The sequence below is a fragment of the Oratosquilla oratoria genome, chromosome 16 (assembly GCF_046742065.1).
Source record: "Oratosquilla oratoria isolate Oo_2021 chromosome 16, ASM4674206v1, whole genome shotgun sequence".
In the NCBI taxonomy this organism is placed as follows: domain Eukaryota; kingdom Metazoa; phylum Arthropoda; class Malacostraca; order Stomatopoda; family Squillidae; genus Oratosquilla; species Oratosquilla oratoria.
This window is the reverse complement of record NC_134792.1, coordinates 13,864,525-13,876,530: the sequence shown is the minus strand read 5'-3', so window position 1 is coordinate 13,876,530 and position 12,006 is coordinate 13,864,525. Positions and strand designations below refer to the sequence as shown.

Below are 12,006 nucleotides of genomic sequence, written 5' to 3'. Positions count from 1 at the left end.
TGTGCATTCAATAACCTCTTCTTGCTGTCTCTCACTTTGAGATAGCTCATTCTGATAATAAACATTTGTATGGAAAATTGATGTCACATCTGTAGGTGTATATACCCCTTTTCCATGGAACTATTGGGAAATAAAATTGGAACTTGATATCTCAGTATCATTTTGTTAGTATGCATTTGTATTTTGTGCTGATAACTAGTGCTTATGTTCTTGGTAACAGTACCGCACAGAAGAAATTAAAGGAAATTTAAGATAGCACAGAAAAGAGGGATAGTAGAAGTGATCAACATTCTCCTTTTAGTGATAAGTCTCCAGTTTTGTTTGTGTTTATGGATATTATATATACATGTACAAGCCAGAACAATTTTTGAAACTGCTTTTACGAGTGCATAAAATTCAGGTAACAGTGCATGTATGTGTACACTGAACTCACAATAACTTGGCGCATTTCCGGTTATCTGAATTCTATGCTGTGAAAATTTCAATGTAATTACTTAAGTGAGCATATTTTGTAATATATATATTATATATATATATATACAAAGGTGGTCAAGTGCATTCCTGTATTCTTCTGTGTGTACGCACCACCTTTTTAGGAATGCAGGTAAGAGGAACACACCACCTGAAATTTTAAAGCGTTCCTGCATTCCAAGCATTACAAAACTTTTTTTTTTTTTACTCTCTCGTTTTCAATGGAAAGAACAAAGACTATTCACTGTGTGGCAAGATTCTGTCATTTATGTTCAGGGAGGAAGTGAAGCAGTGGGAGAAGGTGGAAGAGACGGTCACCAAGACCCTGGACCTCTTTAGAAAATACAATACTCTTCTTCCTAGCTCAGCTGCTGGTGCTGAGAGACTGTTTAGCTCAACAGGAGACATTTTGCATGCAAAGAGGTCCAGCCTGAGCAACATTAACTTTGAACAGCTAGTGTTTGGAGCACAAGGAGAAGGAAGTGGAGTAGGAGGAGCAGTGATTGTAATTCTTTATATTTTCATGTGCACAGTAGTGTTTTTGAGTAATGCAGGTTTTATTTATTTTATTTACATATATATATGTATATATATATATATATATATATATATATGTCTATATAGATAATATATATATAAATAGTATAATATATATATATATATATATATATACTTTTTTAAGGAGTGCACTACTTTTTTTGAGGGATGTTTTAATAGTTTGGGAGCACTAATGCAAGAATGCAGGAACACACCAAGTGAAAACATGTGAGGAACACTATTCCAGGAACACAGGAACGCTAACACACTCAATATTAACTTCTGAACCAGATATTGTGAACAAAATGGTGTATAAAACACCAATTGGAGTGGCCATATACTAATAGAGTTTGAATTATAAGAACAGAACAATGTAGATAGGAATGATAAATGTAGAGAAGGAAGATTTATGTACAGTACTACCTCTCATTAATGGACTAAAAGGGGGTTAACGGTGTCCGTTGATGTGAATAATCCGTTGATTTGGGGTGGATTTTGGGTGGCATAGTGATTGCACGCACTAAACAACAGCACCAAAAACACTGAAAACACAGCGAAAACACAACAAACACAGCTAATTAACGTCCGTTAATGAGAGGTCTCACTGTACAACAAAATGGATTTTGTAAAACTAAGAAAAAAATTCCAAAACAAATTGGGATAAATTCTCTAAAGAGGAAACAAAGATGGAAGACAAATGGAACATATTCAAAGAAAAGTACAAAGAAGGAATTAATAAATATGTACCAAAAAACAAACAAAAAGAGATTTATATAGAATGTCGGTATAACAAAAGGTGTAGTGAGCTAGAGCCAGGAGAGACAAAGCCTGGAAAAAATGGAAAAAAGGAAAACATCTAAATGGCAAACATATATAAAATTTAGGAACGAGTATGTGAATATATGCAGGAAAGAAAAAAGAGAATATGAAAGGGATATCATAGACAAATGTAAGGACCAACCTAAACTCTTTTACAGATATATAAATGGCAAACTAAAGGAGAAGCATGAAATAGTGAAACTGCATGGAGATAAAGAATACATAGATGACTCAGAGATAGCAGAAGTTATGATCAAACATTTCAGGTCTGTTTTTACAAAAAAAGTTTAGATATCAGAAAGTCGCACGAACCAGATGAACTGACAGACAAACTATACAAGATAATTGACTTCTCACTCAAAGAGGGAAAGGTGCCGCAAGATTGGAAAGATGCAAACATAGTACCAAAATATAAAGGAGGAAATAGGGAAGATCCTACAAACTTCAGACCAGTATCCCTAGCAAGCACAGTAACAAAAATATGAGAAAAGGTCATCAGGAACAAATGGACCAAACACTTGGACGATAACAAAATAATAAACCCCAAACATTTGGCTTTAGAAGTGGAAGATCGTGCACCACAAACCTAAACTGCTTTTACTCAAGATTAATTGAGATAATACAAGAAAGAGATGGATGGGCAGATTGCACCTTCTTGGATTTGCAGAAAGCATTTGACAAAGTATCACACAAAAAATTAATAAGTAAAATTGAAAAAATAGGAATTCAAGGCAAACTGTTGGAATGGGTGAAGGATTTCTTAACTGAGAGAAAAATGAGAGTGGTACTTGAGAAAAAAATTCGAAATGGGAAGATGTGAAAAGTGGCGTCCCACAAGGCTCTGTTTTGGCTCCTTTAATGTGTGCTGTATACATAAATGATATGGATGAGGGAGTAAATTGTTACATGAACTATTTTGCTGATGATGCCAAATTACTCAAGAGAGTAAGAACAGAAGAAGATTGCAGATCGCTGCAAGATGGCAAAAATAAAAATGGAGTTTCAGGACAATATATAATTGGAAACAAAGAAGTCGAAAAAGTAAACTCAGAGGGACCTAGGAGTAATCATCTCAAGTGACTTGACACCTGACAAACATGTCAATAAATTATTTGGAGAGACTTACAACTTATTAAGATCAATGAAAATGGCCTTCGACCTACATAGATGATGAGATGGTTAAAGAAATAGTTGTTACACTAATAAGACTAAAATTAGAATATGCTGTATCAATGTGGGCACCTAGCACAAAAAAAAAAAAAAAAAATTTAGAAAGAATCCAAAGAGCAGCGACAAAATTGGTACCTACACTGTCAAATCTGAAATATGAACAAAGACTGAAGAAATTACAGTTGTCAACAGTAGAGCAGAGAAGGGAAAGAGGCGATTTGTTGACCATTTTCAGAATTATGAAAGGGATGGAAGTTCTTGCTGGAGATGACTTATTAAAGTGGGACAGAAGAGAAACAAGAGGACACGAAAAGAAACTAAAGAAAGACAGTTACAGAAGAGACCTGAAAAAAAAGCTTTCCACATAGAGTGATCGATGTCTGGAACAAACTTAACAGAGAAACACTGAATGCCAGAACTATACACGATTTTAAGAGCAAATTGGATGTGGAGAGATATGAAAACGGATCACTACGAGCATAGCTCTCGTCCCGTAAAATACAACTAGATAAAACCACTACCCAAAATTGAGGAATGCACCCAGCTCTGTGTGTGTGTGTATATACAGTATATATATATATATATATAGATATAGATATATATAGTATGAGATGCAGGGAGTGGAGTATGTGGGGATGAAATGGTTGGGAGGGGATTTATGCCTTTGACTTTGGCTACTTCCTTTGTAAGGGGGGAAAAGCCATTGTAATATGTATGTATAATATGGAAATTTAAAGATTATGAAGTGACAGTTATTTGTATTAAGTGCATATGTAGCAGTCTTAGTTATTATTGTGTGTGTGTGTGTGTGTATATATATATATATATATATATATATATACAGTACCTCTCATTAACGGAGGATAATTAGCTGTGTTTGCGGTGTTTTCGCCGTGTTTTCAGTGTTTGTGGTGTTTTTGGTGCTGTGCAATCACTATGCCACCCAAAAACCACTCCAAATCAATGGATTATTCACATCAATGGACACCGTTACCCCCGTTTTAGTCCGTTAATGAGAGGTAGTCATCTCTACAGTGGCGATTCTAGGGGGGGCCTGGGAGGGCCATGCCTCCCCCCCCCACACACACACACACAGTTTTTCAGCTGGACCCCAGGCTGCCCCCCCCCCTTTTTTTTTTTTTTATATAACCTATTTTTAAATTATATATATATACCTTGGTAAATACTACGTTACGACATCACACGCAGCGGTGATTTTTGGGGTGGGCCATGGCCCCCCCCCCCCCCAGTTTTTCAGCTGGCCCCCAGGTTGGCCCCCCCTCCAGTTTTTTTGCATATCCTATTTTTAAATTATTATATATATATATACATACATACCTTGGTAAATACTACTGTGGTGCCGACCGCGTCACGGCATCACACACAGTGGCAATTCTAGAGGGGAGACCTGGGAGGGGCCTGCCCCCCCCCCCCCAGTTTTTCAACTTGCCCTCCCACTTTCATAGTCCTAGAATTGCCACTGCATCTCTATGAAGGACTTCTACACCTTTCATAATTCTGTAGATGGTCAACAAGTCACCTCTTTCTCTTCTTTGTTCCAGAGTTGGTAGTTCTAGTTTTGACAATCTTTCTTCATGTGACATTTTTGATAGTGTTGGGGCCATCTTCATAGTTGCTCTCTGGATTCTCTCAATTTTCTTTATATTCTTTTTAGTACTGGGTGACCATAGTGTCGCTGCATACTCCAATTTAGGCCTTATCAGTGTGACTAATATTTTCTTTACCATTTCCTTATCCAAGTAAGTAAAAGCCACTTTTATTGATCTTAGCAAGTTATATGTTTTGCCATCAATTTTATTTATATGTTTGTCAGGGAATATAACTCATGTTATGATCACTCCCAAGTCTTTTTCTGATCCCATTTTCAATACTTCTTTTTCATAAATTTTATATTGTCATGATATCCTTTTTCCAAATTCCATTATGCTACATTTCTTAATGTTGAAGTCCACTTCCCACTTCTGAGTCCATTCCCAGACCCTATTCAGATCTAGTCACAGTCTGTTTCATTACTCACTTTCTGTAACAATTTTGCTTCATTTGCAAAGAAGTTCATGTAACATTCTACACATTCATCCATGTCGTTCACATAGCAAACATTATTGGTGCCAATAGTGATCCTTGTGGAAATCAACTAATTACCTCCTCCTAAGTAGAACTCTTATCTCTAAGCACTACTATCATTTTTCTTCCATGCAAAAAGAACTTCATTCGTTTCAGCAGTTGTCCTTTTATCCTTTCTATGGTTTCCAGTTTAATAGTTTTTTGTGAGGGACTTTATCAAAAGCTTTTTGTAGATCTAGGAACATACAATCAGCCCATCGATCCCTTTCTTGTATTATGTCTAGTAGTCTTAAGTAAAAACAAATAAAATTTGTGGTATGATCTTCTCTGTCTAAATTCAAATTGTCTCTGATTTAGGATCTTGTTCTCCAAATGTTTTATCCATCTATTCTTTTTTCCAGTCTTCTGGTATTTTTCCTTCTTTGAGGGAGTAACTTATTATGTTATATATTTTGTCTGTTAGTTCTTTTTTACATTCTTTTAATATCCAATTTGCTATACCATCCAAGCCATCAAAGTTCATTTTTTGATCCATTATTTCTTTCCATGTTACATTTATTTCCCTCATGGGGTGGGGTGGGGGGGGTCAAATCTCTCCCTTCATCCCAATGGTGCATTTTTTCCCTCATGAAAACTGACTTGAAGTGTTTGTTCATGACTTATGCCATTTCTGTATCTTCTTTATATTCTGTGTTCCCCCTTTTTTTTTACTATTTATAAATGCATACATTTACCATTTTTTTTTTTTTACCATTTATAATAAAATGCATACATATACCAAAGGCTTTTCCCCCCTTATAAGGGAGGTAGCCAAAAAACAAAGGCATAAACACCACTCCCACCCATTTCATCCTTAACATACTCCTCTCCCCTCCACCCTCTTTCCTCCCTCTTATCTTGTTACCTCCTGGATTATGGGTCATCCCTGCATTTCAACCACTGCCCTGAGTCAGAAGCAGTGTCACAAGACACAGCACATCCATTTATATATCTATAAAATAGTTTTGGCTAATCCTTTCATTTTTCTATTATGTCTTTCATAGTTTGTTTTTTCTTCCCTGCATATTTTTACATATTCATTTCTTTGATTAATATATATTTGCCACTTTCTAGTCTTTTTTGTGTTTTCTCCATCTTTTCAAAGTTTAATCTCTTCTGTCTTTTGCTACGCTGCACCTTGTGCCACTTTCTAGTTTTTTTTTGTGTTTTCTCCATCTTTTCCAAGTTTAATATCTTCTGTCTTTTGCTACACTGCACTTGTGGCAGGATCGGAGGAGGGATTGAGGAAGTTGGTGACAGAGTTTGGGAGAGTGTGTGATAGAAGAAAGCTGAAGATAAATGTGGGTAAAAGTAAGGTGATGAGATGTACAAGGGGTGAAAGTGGTAGTAGTCTGGAAGTGAGCATTAAGGTAGAGCGACTGGAAGAAGTGGATAGTTTTAGATACTTGGGTGCAAATGTGGCAGGAAAAGGTGGAGTGTAGGTGGAGGTAGAATGTAGATTGAGAGAAGCGAGTAAATGCCTTGGATTAAAAAGTGTAATAAGGAATAGACATTTGGGAATGGATGCTAAGAGGAGACTATATGAAGGAGTGATTGTGCCAACAGCACTGTATGGGGCAAAAACATGGAACATAAGAGAGGAAGAGAGAAGGAGTTTGAATGTGTTTGAGATGAGGTGTCTGAGAAGTATGATAGGGGTTACTAGGCCTGGATAGAGTGAGAAATGAGAAGGTGAGGAGGAGAACAGGGGTGGAAAGGGAGTTGGGAGATAGGGTTGATGAAAGAGTATTAGTATGGTTTGGACACATGGAAAGAATGAGTGAAGAAAGACTAGTAAAAGAGGTATGGAAGGCAGATGTGGAGGGAGTGAACATGAAGGGATGTCCTAGGATGAGGTGGATGGATGGGGTGAAGGGGGCTTTGGGGAAAAGGGGAATGTCTGTTGAGGAAGGACAGGAGAGGACAGAAGACAGGGGTGAATGGAGAATGGTTGTATATGGATGATGTTGTGATGCATGAGGTGGAATGGGTGGGGGGATGGGGGGTGAGGTAGTATGTGTGAGCAAAATTTGATGCAGCCCGAAGGGATTTCTCCCTGTCTTCTCCTTTATGTATGGCGGTGACGGAGAGGGGGGGTCAGGGATTTAATGAAGCGGCCTTGCTGTGGATGTGCTGTGTCTTGCGACACTGCTTCTGACCGAGGGCAGTGGACAGGGTGCAGGGATGACCCGTCATCCAGGTGGTGCTAAGATGAGAGGGAGGGTGGAGGGGTGTGGAGTGTATTGAGGGATGAAATGGGTGGGAATGATTTTATGCCTTTTCCTCTTTGGCTACCTCCCTTGTAAGGGGGAAAAAGCCTTGGTGTATGTATGTATGCACCTTTTATTAACCCCTTCACTCTGGGCCAAAATCTCGCAGGCAGCATTAGCTGCCAGACGTGCGATGTTGCGTCATAATACTCGTATTATAACAAATAAAGTCACCGCTGTATTGCTCGTTCTCTCTTTCACCCGTGAATTTTGATAACCATAGAAAATATGATGAAGCCAGTTTACAGAGTATGGGGTGTCAAGCAGGTACAACTACAATAAATATAATTAAGATGCCGACATCGGCATCCTCACGTACCCACTTGCTCCTCATGACGCCTACGTTGGCGTCACCATATGGAAGGGGTTAAACCAGCACTTAATATACACCTTTTCCTGTTTTTCTTTGGGACATATTTATCCACTCCTTCTTTGTAACAACATGCTCCCTTGCTTATGCCCCATTTGATGATGATATATATATATACAAGTATGTGTGTGTGTGACATATATAAACTGTATATGCTGGCCTATTGGATATGGATTAAGAAAAAAAAAATGTGCCAGAAAATTAGTGTCCAGTACATCGGTATCACATGTAAAAACCATGAAGACCATAGAAAAAATGGGGTTCAGGAATAAGTGCACTCATAGAGCTTAGCTCTGAAGCTAGGACTCCTGGAAATGAACAAACATAATATTATTAAAAATATCCCCAAAAATTACACCCAGGAAAAAAATTAAGGCCTGTATCAAACTAGGTTTAAAGCTCCAAACACACAAGCTAGTTGCTGCCCTCCTGCCTCTCAGATCAGTGAAATTTAAACCTTATTTCACAGTGTTAGCCTGCCCAAAGCTGTTTTCATGAAGAAAAATGTGGTAGGACCATAATTAGTATAACAGTTAACTAGTACTAGATGATGCAAGACATTGTGCCAAAATATGACTATCAGACCCATTTGTTCTTGAGTGAAAATGGAACACTTAGAAGAATGAATTACACTTCCCTGCAAACATAACCTAAACAATGTTGTACATTTCTCATATTTTTATTAACATCCAATAGGGATGGAATGGGTGGGAGTGGTTTTTATGCCTGTGTTTTTTGGCTACCTCTCTTATAAGGGGGGAACAAGCCTTTGGTATAAGTATGTAACTTTAATATATCATTCATGATACCAATGAGAAATGTACACAGAATGGCCATAGAGTTTCTAGAATAATTTCAAATACCAGTCATCCTTTGCAATAAGTAGACAATGATGAAACACTAGTTGTTGTCACAGGGCCTGCAAGCCCTTCTTGCTTTTAAACCCTAGGCACAAGGTAAAAACTTGAAAGCACATTTCAAGTAAATTCATTGTCATGGCAGCCTTTCTCTTTATAAATATGCCACTTCATCACTTATGTCTATGATTTTAGTAATAGGCCAATAGATACTCTAAATTAGGCTTATTTAGGAAATATGAGGATTTGTTAACAAATATTTGTAACTTCTGTTCAACACTCAACAACAGTTAACAACTTCAATTAATTCTAAACATTAGCTTACAAAAATAATTCAATGACAATAATTGCCAAGTACCTCCAGAAAGCTAGAACAATCTAGCTTCCCCTGAACTTCCTTGATCTCACAGCTACAAAGCGGAGCCAAAATCTTAATGGAATTGTGCAATCATACATAGATTTTAAATTAATTTTTGTCACAAACCACACAGCAAGGCCATTTCACTCAATTGCCTTGCTGTGGATGTGCTGTGTCTTGCTGCATTGCTTCTGACCTGGGGCAGTTGGCGGGATACAGGAGTGGTTCATCATATGTGGGGTGAGAGGGAGGAGGGATGGTGGATGTGAGTGGAATGGGTGGAACTGTTACTGTCAGTGCCATCAGAATTGGCATGCATCATTTTCTACCCCATCACATCATATTCATGCACAAAACAAGAATAGACTTCATATTGAGTACTCTTTAACTTTTAGCATTTGGTGTATCCCCCCTTATTCTTTAAGTAAGACCTGAGGCAATGGGGAACAGAAAGGACAAGGTTTTGGAGAATGGATGGTTTCTCCACTGGAATTTCATCAAAGCCCTCAAATTTTCTATTGGAGAAAACTCAGGACTGTAGCCTGGCCAATCCTTTATATATTCAATTCCCACAAAATCCAGCCAACACGTTACCAATTTTGCTGTGTGAGCAGGTGCCTTGTCCTTTGACAGATGTTGAAGCAGTCCTCAAGATGGTCTGCTAAGAGCTCCAGGTACCTTTCCTTGTTGACTTTAACATTCCTTGGTATGACCACTAGCTTTCCAACACCGTGGTACCCAAAAGCACCCCAGACCATGGCTGAGTCAGGGTGTTTGACAATCCCCTCTCCATTCCTGGGGGAGGATCTTGACCACTGCATTCCCTTATCTTCTTTTTTGGTTGCTAGCAATGGTAAAGGTGGCCTCATCAGACCATAACATTTTCGTCCACTTGTCCTGATCCCAAGCAAGGTATTTCAAGCAAAAACAAATTCAATTCTTCTTTTGCCTAGCTGTAATAATCTGTTTTCTTCAAGGCATGTAGCACTTATGCCCAAGGTCATTATGGAGTTGATGCTGCACAGTCCTCAGAGACACAACGGCCAGCAGCTGAGGGTTTTTGTGTTTTAATTCTTTAGCAGAAATGCAAGGTTCCCCATCAACTTGGCACTGCAGGACCTTGAAGGTCCTGGGCATAGTCTTATGAACTCCTGGCCTTTTTCTAGGTTAGCTCTGAGTCGGCACTGCCAGCATCACAGCAACACTTGGTCCACTCTGGACAGAATACAGTGAAATACTGGTAATGCTTGAAATTTGTTTGTGAGACTTTTCTCCTTTTACCAGGGCAGCAATACTTGCCAGTTGACCCTTTTTCAACTCCTTTGCTAACCTCATTGCTGAGTGATGAACACAATAGTGCAAATGGATAAGGGAGAAAAAACACATGATATGCAGAGAAGAGCAAAACACATCAGTCCACCACAAAGGCCAATATGGAGTTTTATTTCATTTTAGTTAATTATTGTATATATATATATATATATATATATATATATATATCCCTGTATATATATATATATATATATTTTTTTTTTTTTTCCCACCTAAATATACATACATATACCAAGGGCTTTTTCCCCCTTACAAGGGAGGTAGCCAAAACCAATGGCAGAAATCCACTACCACCCATTTCATCCCCACATACTCCACTCCCATTCACCACTCCCCCTCCCTCTTTTCTTGGCTCCATGATGATGGGTTATCCCTGCATCACACCCACTGCCCTAGGCCAGAAGCAATGCAGCAAGACACAGCTCATCCACAGCAAGGCTGCTTCATTTAATCGGCGACCTATCTCCATCCCCTCATACAGAAAAAGAGAAGACATGGAGAAATCTCATTAGACTGTATCAAAATATCATTGACACATACTCTCCCCCATCCCCACTCACCCCCTTCCATGCATCACAGCATCATCCATACACAACCATTCTTTACTCACCCCTATCTTCTGTCATCTCCCTTCCTCAATAGACATTCCCCTCTTTCCCAATGCCCCTTTTACCCTATCCATCTCATCCTTGGTCACACCCTCATTTTCACTCCTACCACCTCTGCCCTCCACACCTCTTTTACTAAGCTTTCTTTCCATGTGTCCAAGCCATCCCAATACTCTTTCAACCCAATCTTCCAACTCCCTTTCCACCCCTGTTGTCCTCACTTCATCTCTCACTCTATCCAGCATAGTAACCCTTACCATACTTCATAGGCACTTGATCTCAAATACAACTAGGTAAATATACACACACAAGCAGCAATCGAAGAAGGAAGTCTTGAGAATATGCTCCGGACCACTATTTAGCGATTTACTGACAAAAGATTTTGGAACTAACCAACCACCACCTGGTGGTTTACATAGAAAAGAAAGGGTGTTACATAGAGTGACCAACAATGTAGTCTTTGTATCTTTATACATTTATTCTTTTTTCATGATCAGTGACAATAATGGAAGAAAAAAAACGAAGGATTTATGGAAAAAGAACCTACAAAAAGATGTCTAGACATAAGTATAATTGAGTCTCCACTTGGAGTACAGTGGAACCTCGCTATTCGTACACAATCCATTCCAGGAGGCTGTTCAAATGGCGATTTGTACGAATGGTGAATAATTTTTTCCCGTAAGATATAATTTAGATTGGATTAATCCGTTCCAGATCCACAGATGATTGCTTATTTAAACCTTTGTAATAATATTATAAGCATAAAATACATAAAAACTATGAAAAAAATATATATATACAGTAGTGTATATGAAATGAATAAAAATTTAACTGCCCTTTACCTGTACTGAGGTGAGCTGATGGTATAGTGGAAGGTGGAGAGGAGGAGGAGGGATGTTGATGTTACTGTTTGGAAGGGGAGTCACCTTCCATGTAAACATCAGGAAACATCCCTTCAGGTGTTTTCTCTCTTTCTGGTGTTCTTTCTTTTTTCTGTCTTTTTGCATTAGAAGAATCTTGGGATTCTTTCTTTAAAAATCTGTCCAATGTTGTCTCCCATTGACAATTTTTCAGAATTTTTCTAAAATGG

At 38.3% G+C, this 12,006-nt stretch overlaps 1 protein-coding gene across 11 annotated transcripts in view; it reads left to right on the top strand.

The window, feature by feature from the left end:
* Positions 1–12,006, top strand: part of LOC143033834 (uncharacterized) — a 446,867-nt gene that overhangs the window by 328,584 nt on the left and 106,277 nt on the right. The window lies entirely within an intron of this gene.